Source organism: Contarinia nasturtii, unplaced genomic scaffold (genome assembly GCF_009176525.2).
Source record: "Contarinia nasturtii isolate CC-2019 unplaced genomic scaffold, AAFC_CNas_1.1 Cnas_scaffold_1202, whole genome shotgun sequence".
Lineage (NCBI taxonomy): Eukaryota > Metazoa > Arthropoda > Insecta > Diptera > Cecidomyiidae > Contarinia > Contarinia nasturtii.
In genome coordinates, this window is record NW_022198545.1 from 1 (window position 1) to 6,886 (window position 6,886).

A 6,886-nucleotide genomic window follows, 5' to 3' on the forward strand; every position below is an offset into this window, starting at 1 on the left:
GCGTTATGAAAATAATGTGTTTACGGTTTTGACAGATTATTAATGTCGACGTATACGTAACCACAGCTGTCATAATATATACGTAACTTCGTATTTTCACATTGTGGAGAATTTTTTCTGTTTCATTAATAATGAATCATTATTTTCTGTAATAAATAGAAATTTATTTATTTATAATTCTAATAGAATGAATTTGAAAAAATAAATAGAATCATTTATATGAAATAAAAATAATTCTAATTTGAAATAATACGATTTTGTTAGGTTCCCATAGAATGGTGTGAGTATTTATAATTTAGTTGTATTATTTTATATGCTTTATGTGTGTGTACAATGATTTTTAATTGATTTAATTTCAATTTGATTTACTTGAATGATTTTTAATACAATTTTTGTGTTGAAACTATAACATTCAAATACATTCCAAATTATTGAAATAAATTTGATTTTTGCATCTAATTCACACTAAAATCAGATGGCGCTCATTAGCGAGATTCGCAAAAAAAAGTCTCCAATCTCATATACGTCAACCCCCCTTGAATAATTCATCAGTAATTTAATAACGACCTGAATTAATCACACAGAGAGAAATATTTCAGTAAGATAGCTCGCACTCGCGGTGTTAGCATAGTCGCATGCGTTCAACGTACACATGTATCTCTTCTTTCACTATGATGCGTTCACTTGGATGAAATTAACACCAAAAATAACGTTAAATACTATAGCTTACACACTAGTTGTGTGCGGAAAAGTAATAGAGTGCGTAACTCATTTTGAGTTATCTGTGCAGCTGAATAAATACTGGGGAAACTAATAGCTCTATCACTGTTTTATGCGTGCCAAAAACAATAAAAAGACATTTTTTGTGAATTAGGACTGGCGCGATTTGGATATGCACTTTTTCAAATCCGTTGCCATTGTCGTGCTCCTGTGACATACTATTTTTGATCCTCGATAAAATAACAAAAACGAACCACTCTAATAATCAAGCTCTGTAAAACAGTCGTACTAAAATGACGTGATGCAATACCAACGAATGTCAAAGTCTCGTGAGAAAGCGTCAACCTCACAAAAAGCTGGATCATCCGATGAAGTATTAGCAAATTTTGTGCTATGAACACAGCTGGATGATTATTACATTAATCACTTTCATCAACTGGAAATTGTGTTCATTTCGATTGGTTTCAGATGTTCGCGTAGAAAAATTCGTCCAATCGTCCGGATTATTATTTATGATATTCGCAAACAGTAAAATAGAGATAAAAATGTTCTGTCAGCGATTTTAATAAAAATTACCATCTCTTCATCTTATTGTTCACCGTGCGTCATAGTTATAGATTTACAGATTTTTAACATTTATCCTTGTATTATGTAGCGTTGTAACATTTATTCTTGTGTTAAAGCTTTTTTTATGAAAGAGATTTAATATTCTCCCCTTTTCGATCGTAATGAAAAATGATGAAATTTCGGGAATGTTTCATTTAAATTGGAAGCCTTCAAAAAGTGTGTTGTCATCTCAAAACATTGACCTTCAAATTGTTTAAAATATGCCAATCATTGCTCTGGCGATTGGCACGTATTTCTCAATAAAAATCTGTGTCATCGAAAAACTTTTGCAAGAGAGTGTTCACCATATTTCCAAAACAATTGTTTAAATCATTGCAATTCATATGCAACCAATGTGTGAAGCTATGCAAAATAAAATATATAAGGACTTGCATCCATCAATTATAGTATTGTTTTGAACTTCATAATCAGTAAAACGATGGCGCGTTCAATATTTGCCTTAAAACTCTTCATTGTTATAATTGTAATTGCTGCAGCAAAAAAACCAAATAAAAAGAATGGGTGGTTTGAATTAGAGACCGAAAAATTCGAATACGTAAACGATGGACTTGAAAAGGCTGAAAAATGTGGTAGTAAATTCGACGTTGTCAAACTTGTATGTGGATTTCGGCGAGACGATGATGATTGTACATTGTATAGGGTTGGGGTGATAACTGTGATAGACTGTGAAAAATATTTTTGCATCGTGGAATTGAAAGAAAGCTGTGGATGTTTCAAAATAATTTCAATACAATGTTATGGAATAACGGAGAAAACAAAATCAGTTCAATGTTAAAATAGAATTTAAGTTGACCTATTTTTGTTTTACACTTCTCATTGACAATATTTCCGTTAAATAAATAAAGTAAATTTATTTTAAAAACATTGGTTGTAATTATCTGATTGAATAAAGTGAATAATATTTGAATTTTTGATAGAAGTCTATCCAAGTATGGCGCTGCCAAAGCCAAGAATGCTTTATGGCAACCTATCAGTGTGTCCGTCCTTATTTATTATTCAATAATAAATTCGAATGAGTCGCCTCTTCGCAGCTCCACCAAACTGAGATTAACATCGCCATTCATCGTCCACTTTGTCGTCAGGAAAAATTTATCAGGAATGAAAATGATGACCTTATTGGCTCTTGGTAATTTCTTGCGTTCTTCATTGAAGTACCCGACATCGATGCTAAAATTGGCATTTACTTGATGAAATGCTTCGATTTTTCTCAATCTCGCCGAGCATCGTATGAACGGTAAAATGTCATCGATTGTGTGATCGCCCAAATCACTGGGTTGCTGCAAAACACGTATCACTGGCGCCCTCACTGTATTGTATAGTGAAGTAACTCAATAGTACGTGTGTGAAATGTGAAGATTTTTTCTCGCACGAACTAGATGGCGCTAATAACTAAGTGTCTTTGTAGCAATGGTGTGGCCCAAATAGATTCGTTCCAGTTAAACGCATTTTCCTGCCAAAAAATCCAAATCGATGTATTCCAGTCCTTCCCCGATGACCAACTCCTTGACACATGCCAGCGGCAGTAAACTGTAATCTTCTTTGAATTTTGAAATGCACAATTTCTCCATGCAACGTGGCCAACTCATCAATGTTCGATATTTGTTCATCAAGCGTAATGTAAAAATGTCGTGCATACAAATCATTGATAAGTTTGCAAATAGCCTGCATTCTCGTTTCAATGATTCCAAATTCGTTCATCGTTGCATATAAATCGTAAATTGTTGCGATTCGAATTTCCAAAACATCTAGCTTCACGGTGGATTTGAGTAGTTGAATTTTGATTCACCCAAAGAAATTTGCTGCTTGTGGAAAAATATACATAATGTATAACTAATACCCACACCTCTCCGATGGCAATAATAGCTATGTTAATTCCCCTTAATAACCGACAATGTAGAATGTTTGAAACTTGAAATTGTAATTGTATAAAACTAATTTCATGTCGAGAAGAAGACAAGATTTTTGCCAGCCTTAGTTTATAGTGCTTTTATCTCGCAAAAAATAGACTTTCGCTGTGTGTCGAACATCACATGTTAATTGCAAATGTACTCAGCAATGTTTTGCTTTCTTATCTTCTCGTTTACAGCTTTTGTAATCGTGCAAACACACGCGTCTGACTCCCGCTAATCTGTGTATTATAAATGTATTAAAGAGAGATAGGAGTAAAGTCAAGTTAACCCTCCCAGGGATAGAATAAAATGATAACTTAAACGTACAGTAGCGGGTCATTGGATAGCAAGTTCTGTTAATATCCATCCAAAATATATAGACTGCTTTTATCGAACAATTTTACGGAATGTTCTATTTATTTGTTATGAATAATTCTCGTCGTTCCTTTCACATGTTCGGAATGTTCTATTTATTTGTTATGAATAATTCTCGTCGTTCCTTCCACATGAACGTTCAACAGTTTAAAATTGTTTAAATTGAATTTTTGTTTTGTTTATTGAGATTCCTTAATCAACTGGAAAAGATTTGTTTATGAAAATATGAATAAAAATTGAATAAAATTGTTCAAGATGGGTGAAGATCATTCAGAGAGATTTGATTAGAAAAGATTGGTGAAAATTTGCGAAATTTAAAATAATTTGTGGTAGTCATAAGTTATGACTCATAACAGTGTCTACCCCCCAGGTGTACATAGTAGCTCTTATCTTAAAATGTGATTATAGGGGTTATCAACAAAATTCAAATAACAAGCATTCAATTTTTTTTTATGAGAGGCTGTTTCTCGGGGCAATATATGTGAGCAGGAGCATACAAGAGCAGAGCTACTCCATTCCCTTCCGAAACTATTTTAAAATATGTCTTAAAAAATTGACAACTACGTAAAATGTGCACCCCCAATCACAAATTCTCTAGTTACGATAATGATTTTCGGACGTCCGAACTATTTCGGACGTTCTCGTATTTATTAATAAATATCAAGCCATATTGAGCGTCCCCATCGAACTTCTTTAGGAATGCCATCTTTTTTGTGCAGCCATATTTTCACCTTCAATTGACGAACCCGTGCCAGTGCCACAATTGAATTGTACTCCTCTAAAGTAATGCTAAAGTGTGCGTTTCTAATATTAATATGTTGTGAATATTGACCGTATTTCAGTGCTCTCTTGATTCCGTCAACTGTAACAAATTTTGAAATCACAATCAACTTATTCAAAACTGGTAGATTCTGAAGTATTTGCCCGAGCATTTCATTGGAAATGTCGTAAACCTCAAGTTTCTTAATCAGTTTAAGTTTCACCAAATTGTCAATAAAATTTGCAGCGGTATAACGAATCCTCACGTCTTCAAGCGGCACCTCATTTTCGGCAAATGATTTGATCAGTGCTTGAATGGAAATATGAGGCGAAGAAATGCCCAGACTTTTTAACTGACGCAGTCCACCCAAAGCCACAAAATTCGGCTCTTGACCCATACAAAAACTTGTTTCAATCACTAAATGCTGGAGTTTACATGTTCGATGGCCAATACGGTCGAGTATCATTTGATTGCTTTTGGTTTTGCTCAATTCAAGACTTCGAAGTTGTGGATTGCGTTGTATAAATTCGATGAGTACGTCGTCTGCTAACCCATCAACCAAACCGAGTTTAACCTAAAAGTAAATTTTCGTCATCAAAATAATAATTTGATAAATATTTGAATAAATATTTTAAATTGAAACCTGTTTCAACTCGGGAAATTCGCATGCAAGCCAATCAGATCCGTCCATTTTCACACTTTGAAGATCCATTTTTTTCAACAAAGATCCACCATTTTCCAACGAAGGCTGCAAATTACGTAGTTGCACCGAGAACACTTCAAGTTTTTCGAGAGCCGGGAATGATGATCGTTCTTTTAATTCAATCTTGTACAATTCGTTTGATTTGTAATAAATCGATGTGCCCCAAATTTTCAACGATTTTAGTGTTTCACCACAAAAATCGGCGATTGTATTGATTAACGTTGGATCGGCAAATGTATAATTTTTGTAGATATCCAAATGGATTGATTCCAGCGAGGGACCGAAGATTCTCAAAAAGCAATGCACACGTTTTAATGACAAATAATTGGATGATGATTCGTATTCGTTGATTTTGATCTCTTTGAAGTGCGGTGGAATGCATATTTTGGCGTTTTCTTGAAATCGATCACAGACCTCGGCTGCGCTCAAAAAGTCTTCGGTATTTTTGATTCGAAGCAAAATTTCTTGGATGCAATCATCGTTAAGCGCATTCAAAACGTGCTTTGGAGAATCTTGTTCATGCAAATTTTCTTCCTTCAGTGCAGTTGCGTTGTGCATAATTTCAGTCATAGCTAGTGGATTTGAACACAGTTTATGATTAAAACAATAGCATTTCTTCGAAAATGTTTAAATAATTTCACTTGCGAATTGATCTCAGACGAGACAGTATTTTTTGATCAGAGATCGCTAGTTGGCGCCGCATTCAGAAGTCCTCATCTCAATAATTTAAAAAAAAATTACATTTTTACCCACAATTTCGTCTAAATCGCACCAAACTTCCAGTTACCGATGAAATTATGATTATTATTCATTTTAAATCTACGTTATTCTGAAAATGTGTTTTAATTTTGATCAAAAATGTCACTTTTTAAGAGATTTACATGGTTTAAGTTATCTGAATAAAAAAAAAATCGAAAATATTTCCAAAAAAACGGACTTTTGAAACACTCTCTGTCAAAAAATACTTTTACACCAATAAATTATGTTCTAATTGTCCAGCCGTACTTACCGATTAATTGAATCTGTTTTTGTGTTTTTTTAATATTCTCAATAAATTTAATTCAGGTGGTCGAAGACTGAAAAAGATGCCTTGCTATATGTGTAAAATATGGTGATTGTTAATGCTACTAATGACTTTACTGTAATTGTAACGACAGAGTAGGCGATGGCGTTGCTGTCACCGTTGGATACAAGAACTTTGAATGCATGTGTGTCATATGCGTGAACCAATAAAGCGACCAACTTAAGGTTCATTTACATTACAAACAATTTTCGTTTTGAAAAATCCTTATTACAATAATATACAATAAATAAATAATATTATAAATTTTTTTTGCAGAAACATTTATATTTTAATATAAGCGATTAAAAGTTTGTATGCCAATGTTAATTTGTTGATTACATACATATGCCCAAGTAACCACATGTAATGCCAAATATATATCGCACATTTTTATTCGATCTTTAGCGAATATTTTTTTTTATTGGCACAAATTGTACACATTGTCTTATACACACGCTTTTAAAGACATTAAAGAAACTAGAGCTGATTTCATTTAGTCCTAAAAATTAGAGAAGAAATGCGTGAAATACTTGATATTAATGATTTTGATTAGCAATTCCTTTGTTTCTTTGCATACACTGTAAAACTTAAGGGATAAGAAATAAATCTTTTTGGATTTTTTAAATAAAAAATCCAAAAGGATTAAATTTTAATCCCGAATACATAGAAAAAATCCTTAATTAGAATATTAAAACAATACTTAAAATAAAAAGGCTTACGTACGCAAGCTGACTTTTCCGCATGGAACC

The 6,886-nt window shown here is 33.1% G+C and overlaps 1 long non-coding RNA gene across 1 annotated transcript; it reads left to right on the plus strand.

Moving 5' to 3' along the window:
• The first annotated feature begins 7 nt into the window (after nucleotides 1-7).
• Nucleotides 8-494, plus strand: LOC116344934. The gene is made up of 3 exons (XR_004201469.1): nucleotides 8-148; nucleotides 265-280; nucleotides 476-494. It is a non-coding gene; the product is annotated as an uncharacterized LOC116344934 (long non-coding RNA).
• The last annotated feature ends 6,392 nt before the right edge of the window (nucleotides 495-6,886 follow it).